This window comes from Clytia hemisphaerica, unplaced genomic scaffold, assembly GCF_902728285.1.
Source record: "Clytia hemisphaerica strain Z4C2 unplaced genomic scaffold, Clytia hemisphaerica genome assembly, whole genome shotgun sequence".
NCBI lineage: Eukaryota > Metazoa > Cnidaria > Hydrozoa > Leptothecata > Clytiidae > Clytia > Clytia hemisphaerica.
The window spans coordinates 13,847-26,954 of NW_027103602.1; the positions used below are offsets into that span (position 1 = coordinate 13,847).

The 13,108-nt window shown below is 34.3% G+C and overlaps 1 long non-coding RNA gene across 1 annotated transcript; it reads left to right on the forward strand.

Annotated features, from left to right (window-relative positions):
* The first annotated feature begins 4,589 nt into the window (after positions 1-4,589).
* On the forward strand, positions 4,590-6,707 carry LOC136802031 (uncharacterized). The gene is made up of 2 exons (XR_010845945.1): positions 4,590-5,466; positions 6,178-6,707. It is a non-coding gene; the product is annotated as an uncharacterized lncRNA (long non-coding RNA).
* Positions 6,708-13,108: the final 6,401 nt, after the last annotated feature.

The following is a 13,108-nucleotide window of genomic DNA, read 5'->3' on the forward strand; positions in this document are numbered from 1 at the left end:
AAAAGAAACACAGGCAAAAACAGTTTTTGAATCTCTCGTTAACGTTACCTCACTTTGTGTATTTTTTGTAAAGGTTATCAAAAATTAAATGGTCAAAAATAGTCTCTCTTGGGTTGATATATTTAGTCTGATCTGACCCTCCCCTCGTTCCTCTCCCCACCGCCCCCTGCCCCCCTTCTTATTTTATTTATATAGCCTTTGGGTGGTGGTGTCTGGGTTTATCTATCTGTTTTAAAGTAAATTCTTACAGCAATCACAATATCACAAACACTTTTATCAAATATGTGAACCATTACATCTATCTCTGTTGAGAACTTTATGATAGCTGGAGCTCAGTCAGCCAGTTTGGACATTTCAATCACCTTCCATTTCAATCTCAAAACACAAATTTTCTCGTTTTGGCGCCTTTCATCGCATCTTAATCACACGGCAGACGAAGTAGTCTTGAAATCCGGGGGTAAGTGTAAAAGTACGGGAAAGCGCGTTTCGGCATCCAAATATAGAAACATTACGTCATAAACCGCAAATCGCGAGGCGGACCCATTAGCCACCCGATTTTTGGGGAAAAAAGTTTCTGGATGAATTTGTACCAACGTAACGCATTTGGAAAGCACTGTTACTTAAATGTTTTGGCCTTATACTTAAATAAATCGTCGAAATTGTATCGATGCAAACCCCCGGAAAATTAGAAAAAGTAATATAATTTGGTGATATTTGATAAATAAATTTAAGTAACAGTGATTTTCAAATTCTATTCCAAAATGTGCTTCTTTTGATGTATAATGTTATATGTTTAACGGGGTGGAAGTGCCTCCGGAAAATTACTGGAAATTTTGGACACGCATTAATTTACCCGAGAGAGCCTTGACTACAAAGGAGCAGGAGACAATGAATGCTTTTCGTGAGCGACAATCAGAGAAGATTAAAATGGTCAAAAAGTTCGAAAAGGTTGATCTTTGTTCAAAGAGGGAATGCATTAAATCAAAAGTACGTAAAAACTTCATGGAAAAGGAAGTTAGACTAAACACGCCACACTTTGCAGTCCATCAGTCTAGACCGAAACGTACACTGTCACCAGAACAAACAGAAAACCCTGAATGCAACCGAAACACCAGAACAAACAGAAACACTGGAACAAGCCGAAACACTGGAACAAGCCGAAACACTGGAACAAGCCGAAACACTGGAACAAACCGAAACACCACCAGAACCAACCAAAACACCACCAGCAACACCGGAGCCAATCAAAACACTGGAACAATCAAAACACCACCTGGAACACTGGAGCCAACATTTTTTGAACAAACCCCGCCAGCATCACCCGAAACATGTAAGAAATTACAATCAACAGAACAGACATCGACAGTAAGACGCTCATTGACTTCCCCTCACCAACACTGGACATTACCAGGAGCGGGAAACCCTGGTGATTTTAAGTGGAGCTTCGTCAAGACCTCGTGAGTCAAACTTTGAGACCAAATTGAACGAACTAAAAGACTGGATGAAAATTGAGTTCAATAGAATCCATGCCAGAATTGACAAAATAAATGACATTAAAATGAATGACATTGGGCAAATTGACAATTTTCTCAACAACAACAACCTTAAATATTGGATAACATCACCACAAGAACAAGAGAGAGAAGTTGAAGTCACGGCCACAAAAGTCCAACCAAACGCAACTGCCGAACAACCATTAGCAGTCGAGACAAATTCAAACCAACAGATACAGCGTATTGCAGAACAGCTTGCCGCATCTGCAACTAGTGTTGAATGCGATGGAGTTATCATCAAACTTGCCGCAGAATATGCTGTCAGTGAAATCAAAAATGATATACCATTCCAGAAATTGTAAGCTGCAACATTAATGGCAAACAAGGTTTACAAAAATTTGATGAAACAAAAATGCAAACAATTTTAAAATCTGCATATCAAAAGTTTAACATTCCTAAGTCTTTAGAATCACACGTTGAAAAGATCATTACAGCAAGGCTAGAAAAATACAGACAATGGATTAAAAATCATTAAAAAAGCTAATAACTAATCATAAAACACTTTTATTTTGCATTATTGAAATTATTTTAACGTTTGGAAATGGTTTCTGTCAGAATGATTTTAATTTAGTTTTGAAATGTCCAATCTTTTACACAAGATCTTGCCTTTTATTATCTATTCATTTAAAGGTTCTGTTCTGAGATATAATGATTTTATTTGCTAACTCAGCTTTTTTAAATTACAAGTTCTTTCTTATTGAATAGATACAAATGTGAAGCAATTTTGATCGAAAACAGAGAGAAAGTGTGATTTCCGATATATTTTGAAAAAATAATCCGGAAATCGAATATCTTATACGGTTCCGGACGAAAGTACCGGCATGCGAATTCTTGAGCATGCGCTATAAAAGGGAGAGATTAGTAGACGTGTCATCTCATTGCAACGCAAAGGTCGTGTACTAGAAGACGTTTACAGGAGTAGGCAGCAAAACCTCAGAAAAACTGAGAAAGCACTGGATAATGTCAAGATACAAAAAGAGACTTCAAAGGAAATCAAAAATAGTTTGTTAGATCATAAGCTCAATGCACCGTATATGAGAAATTAACTTTGATTTATGAACGAGACTGAAGAGGGTACAAAAAGAAAAAGGATGAAAGAAACAAAGAAAGCTTTGCAATATGGTAAGAAATCCTTCTTTTTAAGAACGTATCAAACATTTGTATCTAATGACTTAGTATCGAGAATCAAGAGCAAGGTGTGCATTGAAAGCTTCATGTGTGTTCGGAAAATTCATATAAAGGTTAAGTTTTCAAAAGTATTTGTAAAATCGGGATAGCATTGTATTGATCTCAAAAATTCATACTACTATACTACACTTCTTTTATAAACATAACACGAGGAAAGATGGAACGATACGTTGTTTTTTAAACAGCTAAAAATTTTAGAAACTTTGCATTTTGATTTTTTATCCGTCCTCAAGGGAGCAACTGATAAGTCTTAAGAGTCGAAGAGAAAAGGAGCTGGAAATCCAAAGAGAATCTGATTGAACTTAGTTGAAGGTATTTGATTGAAAAGTATGCGTGATAATCTTTTAATTCTTTGTGTAACGACAACGTGACAATTTGTCATACTTTCTGTGAGTCTCCAGGGACCTAAAAGTTAGACTTCTATTTTTTTCCCTTAACTGTAATTTTATTGCTTATACTTCAAAAATGCATTCGCATTGCAAATGGAAAAATGAAAACTGACAGATTCTTGTCAGATTAAAAATTTTTAACACTGCAAAGCTTTTGTTATCGTCTGAACGCAAAAAATTTTCGGACATTCTTTTTCTTCTTGGCATCCGCAATCAAATGAGTTTTCAAAGGTTTTGAGAAATTTTGCATAATTTGTCGAGTTTTATGTTTAAGGATTTCCGATTGGTTCGTGAAACAGACCTTATTTACACCAGCTTTTGAGAATTATCTGATTTGAAAATATATTTTGAAAAATATTTCCTCGTATTACTTATCAAATTTACAATAACTAATGATTCATAAGAGACAACGCTTATTAATTTAGGATATTTCTATCTTTGCCAAAACTGTATAAACAGGACGTTTTTAAAACTGTAAACGAGGAAAGTAGAGATGTTGACGGAATTGTGGATAGGCTAGCGGAACATGCGTTATTTACGCAAGCTATTGAGCTAAATGATTTCGAAAATATTTCTTCGTATTATTTACCGATTTATTTATCGATCTTTTAACGCGAAAATTGTAGAAACAAAAGTAGAGATGTGGTAAATAAGAGACAACGTTTTGTAATCTTAGGATATTTCTTCCTTTGCCAAAACATCATAGATACGATGCTTAAACTAGTAAAGGGGGAAGTAGAGATGTTGACGGAATTGTGGATTGGCTAATGAACGGGATCTCATCTAAGAAAGGTTAAAAAAAAAAAAAAAAAAAAAAATTCTAGCAACGTTTTGTACTTTGAATTATCTGTTAATGTCGAATTAACGGTAACGTCAGAATTAAATTAACGAGCGTTAGAGCGAATAAAGCAGAAAGCGTAAATGTACCAGATAGTATTTACACCAGGTTTTGAGAATCAATTATTATTTTGGAGACATTATTTTCGATTTTGCAATAAGCTTTTGAAAAATGAAAACAACCATTCAAAAATTGAATTCACGGGCGTTAGAACGAATAAAGCGGAAAGCGAATATGAACCAGATAGTATTTACACCAGGTTTTGAGAATCAATTATTATTATATTGGAGACATTATTTTCGATTTTGCAATAAGTTTTTGAAAAATGAAAACAACCATTCAAAAATTGAATTCACGGGCGTTAGAGCGAATAAAGCGGATAGCGTAGATGAACCAGATGGTATTTACACCAGGTTTCGAGAATCAATTATATTTTGGAGACATTATTTTCGATTTTGCAATAAGTTTTTGAAAAATGAAAACAACCATTCAAAAAATGAATTTACGGGCGTTAGAGCGAATAAAGCGGATAGCGTAGATGAACCAGATGGTATTTACACCAGGTTTCGAGAATCAATTATATTTTGGAGACATTATTTCGATTTTGCAATAAGTTATTTACGCCAGGTTTTCGAGAATTAATTAACAGACTTGACATTTGTCGATTTTGCAGTGTGTTTTGAAAATAAATGAAAACAAGGATAGCTTCAAAAATGAATAGATAAACAATTGTTCTTTGGCCTTATATCGAATTTAGAATGATTTTTGTTCTAAAAAAGGAAAGCGTATATGAACTGGATGGGATTTACGCAAGGTTTCCAGAATTAATTATTTAAAAAAAAAAAAAAAAAAAAAAAAAAAAAAAAATTAGTTTATGGGCGTTAGAGCGAAGTTGATCGGCCGGTGGACCGGATTTTATTTATTCGTACCAATCGCTTGAGCGGTATAGGCATTTGCCAGCCCGTTGGTGTCAGATGAGCACAGCGCAGCATTAGAATTCATGATTATTGAAGTCAGCGGAGGAAAGACGGCGTTTAATAGTTTCTTGTCAGACATTTTTAAATAGATCGGTTCCTTTTCCAATTATTCAAGTACATTATAAATTTTGAATAGTTTCAAAAATGAATAAATAAACAATTGTCCATTGGCTTCATGTCGATTTTAGGATGATGTTAAGATTTTCAAAAGCCTAACGAGGGAACAAGGCATTAAGGCGAACATGCTTGCAAAACAATCGTTAATTTCCCATTTGAGTCAGAGTATTGCGTCTCTTCTATTTCTTCTTTTTCATGCTCAAAACGAACTGGGACGTGACGTTAGAACAAGTGAAGGAGATATTAATGAGTTGACAAAAATTATTGATCGGTCAGTGGACCGGATCGTATTATGTTTACCAGTCGATTGATTGGTAGAGGCATTTTCCAGCCTGTGGGTGTCAGAAGAGGCATTAGAACTTAATGATTATTGATGAATTCGTTTGAACTTCGACGGACAACAGGTATGAGAGACTTACTTATTTAACTTCGTCCCCTAATTCCCAAATCACTTATCAATTTACGCTTTTATCGGTTAACCAAGGTTGAAGAAAAGGAAAGAAGAGATGATATTATTAGAAAAAGGCAGAAAAATGCAAAACAGCTACGAGGAGAGAAAGCAATATTTAATACCTCTAGTGGGGAATTAGAGGCAGCCAACAACGATTCAGATTTAGCTCAGGTCGATGGGAGTAATAAGTTAGGTAAACACGGAGCATACCATATTAAAAATATCATTGGAATTAAGCCTTACATAGCCATTACAAATCAATATATCACCTTTGAAAATGAGTTACCAATCCCTTTAAGAATTGACTTTAACTTTCTTCGAACTGCTACTTTTTTGTTTCTCGCGTTACAAAGATAATCCAATTGTCTCCAAGAGAGAGTAGTCATGTTTAATGTTTGGATATTGTGTACTGATAAGGAGGAAAAGTTAAGATGTGTGATTTCCGATATATTTTGAAAAAATAATCCGGAAATCGAATATCTTATACGGTTCCGGACGAAAGTACCGGCATGCGAATTCTTGAGCATGCGCTATAAAAGGGAGAGATTAGTAGACGTGTCATCTCATTGCAACGCAAAGGTCGTGTACTTAAACCGTATTTAATTATTTGACGTATTTCTTTTTTCATTTACGCGTTCTTACCACGTAAAATGACGGACAACAGCTGACCGACTGAGAAGACACAGAAGCAGAACCGAGAAAATCGATACGGGTACGAGGAGGAGATTCACCGGCAGATTTATTTATTTATTTAACGACCCAAGGTTTTTGTCCTGCCAAAAGATCGGTCAGATTGGCGAACGAAGGCCGACCCCTATAGCTCGAGGGAGGTAGGTTTTCGTCCAAGGGAGGAGCTCGTTAGTTCAGGGAGTTCCTTAGGTTTATTTATAATTATACAAGGATAAGGAAGATCAAGACACATAGACAACGGTCACCATAAAACGAAGAAAATTGAGATATATTGAGAAATGATTTAAGACGGACTTAATTTAGAGACTTAGCATATACATACTTGATCGGAGAGATAAGACAAATGTTTGTTCGTCATACAATTGATCTTGTTTATAGATAATATATAATAAATTTCTTGTGATTATGTAATTCGTTTAACTTTATTCATATTATCTATTTATATTATGTATAATTATATATTACAGGCCTTGCGTTACAAAGATAATCCAATTGTCTCCAAGAGAGAGTAGTCATGTTTAATGTTTGGATATTGTGTACTGATAAGGAGGAAAAGTTAAGATTCTAAAATATTTGTTCATTGACTATCACAACGAACATAATTTTTTTCATCCACCTTGTTTCTAGAAATAGAGCTTAATTGTTGATTGGGAAATGAGTACGGGGTTCAGGGTCAAACACCCTTAGTTATTTGTGATATGAAAGTTTGTATATTTTCATTATAGGCAGCCATCGAAAAATTGTTCTGTGTGCGTCGCCCGCCCGCATCATATTTTCACTGATTTTCAAGTGTGGAGATGCGAAAGAATTCCAGGAAAGATCCAGAAGAAACAGCTTAGTTCTTCAAATGTATTTCTTTTTCTTTGGGGCAGAGGGCTTCAGGCAATATTTCAAAAACCCGGAAATTTTTCTGCCCGCCCGTCCGCATCAAATTTTGAGACCTTCTGCGACGCGAACATAACTAATTTTCGATGGCCGTAATAGTTTGTTTGTATTAAACAATTCATACTTTTGAATATCAATCTTGAGATTGTTTTGAAAAAATAATGTTTTCTTCCCTCCAAAACCTGAAGAAGCAGAGTTCTTCTTCCCTTTTTCTTTTTTACTTTCTTTAAAACAATATCCTGTCGAACTAGAAAGCCCTTGGGTTGTACCAGGAGTTTTTAAATGTACATAGTTTTGAAAAAACGTAAATAAAAACTTGAAACTTGTCCTGCTTTTTGCTTTGGTACAGTAAGAGAACTTTGGGTATGACACAAGCAAAAGTTTTTTTCTTTGCAAAATCAAAATTCTCAATTGGCTTAGCTGGTTCAATTATCTAAGTGTCAGTTTAATAAATGTTTTAAAATACTTAAAATCTTAGATATAAAGATAAAAGCCAACAAAAATAAATTTTCTGAAACAACATCCAAGCACCCGACTCTTCGACAGCTTGAAGGCAAAAGAAAAGGTTCTTCGCACGTTGAGATTTTGATACTTTATATGATACGGAACGGTTTATTTTTTGACAAACAAATTGATTTCGGTACGTTCCGCAATATAAACTTTATCTAAAAATATCACCGAACGATTCCCTAAAATACACATCGTTTGTTATGATTTTATCGTTCGCCGGCATTTATTTTGACCGGTTTAAAGACCGGACCAAAGGCCGCTTCGAAATTCAACAAAGGCAGCTACAGTAGAAAAGGGCTGTTACAGTCGAAAAAAAACAACTGAGCAAAATTTTCTTTTGCCCGCTTTTTGGCAGATCAAAAAAAACAATGGAACAGTCGCATTCGTATTTTGGCCGCTGCGTAACCGGTCTCTTGGCCAGCCTAGACCGGTCAGATTTTTATGTACTCCAGTTCGCTTGGGGAGTCACATATAATGGTTATGAGCACAGGATTATGATATACTGTATATTCAACGGTATTAATAGATGATTGTTCATTATTCGTTCTATTAAATGTATCAACTTTTCTGAGGGATAAGAGCTAAGAAACCATCCACTTAGCTATGTGTTATAAAACTTAGTCATTAGCTATTGGTGGATTAAGATATCAATGAAATATGTCTATACCAAGTAATACAATCCTAATTACACTCATTTCACTGTCTATGTTTTTATACATTTTTCTCTACAAAATATTTTCAAACACAGAATATCAAACACAGAATATCTCACTTCACCACCTACCCTGAAATATCGAGCCTTTACTTGCTAAAACAAAATGAGGAGGAACCCAAGAAAATTTGTTGTTGATCTGAATGAACAGTTCTTCATGATCGACCGAAAAAAAGTCTGGAATAACTTAACAAGAAAATCATAATATTAAACACCACAACCAGAACATAGATATTAAAAACCATGATTACTCTGTAAAAATACAAACCACGCTACATTTACATAATAAATTAACTCTCAATTTGTAAATCCACAGAGTAATCCAAAAAAAGATGCAGAACAATAATACAATTCTACAAACACCAAAAAATTTCTCAAGACTGAAATAATCAATATCCAAATCTGATCAATTTATCATAAAAAATGAAAATCACACAAGCCATTTTAAAATCACACAACCATTTTAAAATTACTCCATTAAGGTAACGATCATCCTGGAAATAAAGAAGCAATACATACTTTTATTCACGGTTTGTTGAAAAAATATTTCTTTTTATAACTTGTTCAATTTAAAATAAAAAACCTATCATATTCAAAATAACTGCAGATTAAATCCAAAATGTTTTACTCCACTACTCTTAAACATTTTTCAAAATGCTCACAGAAAAACGTAATTTTCAAGCACAACGAAAACATTTCCATGAAAATAACATACACTTTGACATACTTTTTACAATAGAAATATAATTTTAACAAAAAGAAACATACATTTTTACAAAAGAAACACGAATTCTCACAAAAGAAACAGACTTTTAACAAAAGAAGGACTGAAACTTTAACAAAAGAAATATTTTAACATTTTGCTATGCAACAGTGCACGAACATTCCACCCTAAGTAACTTATTAGCAAAAAAATCATACAAAATTGAACGGAAGTAAATGTGTGATAACTAGATTTTGACTTTCAACAGAATTTGTCTCACTACGTATTTTATATAAGCAACGCACTAATTATAACTCTTATGCTTTTAATAAAATAGAACCATAAAAAAATACCTAAATAGATTTACAGACAGAGTAAAACGAAAAAAACAACCAAAAATCTAGAAATTATAACACTTGTCCTTTCGCTGTACACACCTTGAACAAAATACACAAAGCCACTTTAATTTATTATAAAAATCACATGTTAATTATGAAAGACAAAATATCTTAAATATACTAATGCTTATAAACACACATATGCCATATGTTCACTAATAATATACTTTAACACATATATACTTATGCTCATCACAATTACAACTTTATATCTAAATACTCCCATTAAAATACTCTTTTTATAGATGGAGATTCTCCGAACAACCGATTCTTCAGTAACCAAGAACAGGCATAAAAACAAAAACCAAACCCTCAAAATGAAGACATCGTTGATCTTCTATCAAGAAGCCATCGACAAACACCCAAATGACAACATGGATCCGTACTCACACCTGACAAAGACCGTATTTCTAAACAATACAAATACCACACCACCCGAATCCTCCAACACAATAGACAAATGTCGTATCTTGAACAACACTCGTCAAATGGGACAACACCTGAGGGACTTATCCCAACGATCAACTCAACCCTCTCACTATCCGACAAAAACCGTCAGAAATGGACTCATATCCTCCAAGGAGCAGGGAGAAAATTAAGAAATGTGACAATCGAGCACCACCGAGAATCGATTGGACAACACAAAGTCGAAAGACAAAAACTTAAAGATCAACTTAGCGATGAAGAGTTGCAAAAGTGTGACAAAGAGGTGAAAGAAAACTATAACCAGCAAAACACCCAAAGGCAAAGAAAACGAAAATCGAACGATAACAATGGCAAACAACAAGAAAAACGACAACGATTTTTATGAACTTTTAATGTAAATAGTGTATATAAGAGTAGTAGTAGACCATATAAAACAGAAAACAATTTATCAACATCAAATACTAATTATAACAACATTACTTCAAAATTCCACTCAAAATCATCCGACCTTGTCACAAATCTTTCAAAGATGAAACTTAGCAACATTGAAAGGTCTGTCCTTAATAAAGGCCTCACTTTTGTACCCACTCCAAATCTGACTGATATAATGGATGATATAATGAATACGGCTTATAAAGAATTTGAAAATAGAATGTTCACTAAATATTTTTTCTCTTCCAAACAAACAAACCAAAAAACTCTACACAGAAAGTCAAACTGGAAAGCACCGATTCCAAAAAACACAAACCTTAAACACTCTACTTAACTAAAATCAAAAAAGAAATTGAGTCATACAAAAAAACTCTACCCCATTCATCCTTAAATCAAAATCTAAATACTAAAGAAAAGAATACGTTAGAACGCCTCTCAAATAACCAACTAATTGAAATTAAAAAAGCAGATAAAGGAAGGTCTATTACAATAATGGATGCCTCTTATACAAAGAAAAAGCAGAAGAGCACCTCAAAGACGTATCTTTTTATGAGAAAATCGAAGATAATCCTTTAAACGATCTAAAAACAAACATACAAGCCTTCCTGGAAACAATTTACTATCGAAACAAAATCAATAAAGAAACACTTGATTTTCTTTATACACCTGAAAACCCAAGGATTAATCTATTCACATACTTCCAAACTCGACGTGTTGAAGGTAAAGATTTTTGGCTACGGGGGAGTGTGTTTCAAAAAATTACAGTAGAAGCCGTACGATGGAGAGTTTCCCGGTTCTTGGTCAGTCTTACTAAAGTTTCCGTCTTAAAAGTTCGACTTTCGCCAGTAATATTTTTCTTAGTGCGTGTGGGTAAGTAAGCGGGTCAGCAATTTTAATTTTCATGGCTATAGCCGTAATATGTAAAGTACCATGAATTACATGCCACTTTTTGAACGAAAATCACATTGGTTCTGGAATTGATGGAGAAAGCCCAAGGAAGGATCCAGAAAATGTTTCTTTGGTTTTGCTCCCAAGCTCCCAAGAGATCTCGAATCGTAAGTATTTCTATTCTACCCCCTATTTATTTCTTTGAGAAAAATTGCATTCTTGTTTGTGTATTCTAACTAGAAATTTATCCCTGGGGAAATTTAATGGGATTGATATTTGTGTCCTGCCAAGCGATTTCCATAACACCCGATTTGAACCGGTTATCGAAAAACCGATCTTTGCACCGTTTCACACCGGTTCGAACCGGTGCCGATCGTTTGTGCAACCGGTTCAAACCGATCTGAACCGGTTTCCAAAAAATCTGAAATCTCAGTCAATCAGAACCGGTTGCTACCGGTTTGGAAGAGAAGAAGACCGGTTTTGCAATAGATTTCGGCTGCCGGCAGTTCCAAAGTAATATACTGCGCATGCGTTTAAAAAAAAAAAAGTAAACAAAGCCCCTCCATACAAATCTATCTTCAGAGAAGTCGGAAGGAATTGAATTTTTAAAGATATGATAGGTAAGGTTATGTTTAATTTTCATTCCATCGTTGTTTCTTTCAAATCTTTTCTTTTTTGTTTATGAAGAGTGATGAATTTTTTTATCAAACGCTCATAGATTAGCGTTCCATTTTTTCTCAATGGAGTTTTCTTTGTGATTTGAAGAGAGAGAATTGTTTCGTAAATTCTAAATAATTTGAATAATGGTATAGTGAGAGCTACAGATCGAATCTGTGTTTGGCTGGACGTACCAATCTTTATTTTACTAAATAAAGACACAGCCTGTCTATATGCAACATCTCTTATTGAATTCAATAGAAAACACTAAGTGTACTAAAAAGGGTTTTTGGTTTTAACACACATTTTTGAATAATTAACAAACACGAAGCATGTTAAAAGTTGTCTAGCCGTTAGTCGAAAAGGATTTTCAAAAAAGTAAAAAGTAAGTGAGAAATTTTAATTAAAAAAATTTGGTCGCCAACTGGGCAGGGTACTCTATACATACGATATAATATTATTTGAAAGCAAAGAAAAATATTGTTGTTTATAGGTGATATTATGACGACGAGCTATTGAACTAATGACTACAGCCAAAATTCTTTTGATGGTAACATTCTTTTTAACAGATAATGAGTCCTAGTCCAGCTATTACATATTTATAAAAATCCGAAAACAGGCTCAGAGAGAGATGATGCTTAGGTCAAAAGCTTGATAAGGCCGAAAAATGCTTGAGGATGAATGCTTATATCCTACCGTCAACTGCTCTAATTTGGGACTTCCTAACAAAACATGGGACGGCAATTCAGCCACCATTTCACTGAACCTCCAAAGTCATTTGATTTGAGTTAAGGAACGGCGTATTAAAAATACACGATTTCTCTTTCGATTTTACAGTAAGTGAAAGTACAGACCAGATATGCAACAGTCCCATGTTTTGACCAATTGTCCCAAGCTAGAGCAGTTGGCGGTAATACTTAATACTGCTTATACTCTGCTTTATCGGCGATCCAAAAAATATCTGCAATCGGATTGGTTAAAAAGAGTACAATATATCTTGTATTTTACATGTAAAATTATAAATTGACGAAAAGATGTTGTTGCATTGAAGCGGTAGACGCAATCTAACGTCACATTGCTACAAAAGTGTCCTCCAACACAAAAAGTGCAATTTTTGGGTCAGTTTACGGATTTTCCGTAAATATTGTACGGAAAAATCTCAGAACTCGTAAAATATTTCTCATATTGCACTTGCAACTAATACAATAATGACCGGTTAGTGAGGGCTGTACTGAGAAATATTGCCCGAGGTCAAGTAACGACTGAGCTTGCGAGGTTGTTGCGTTGACCGAGG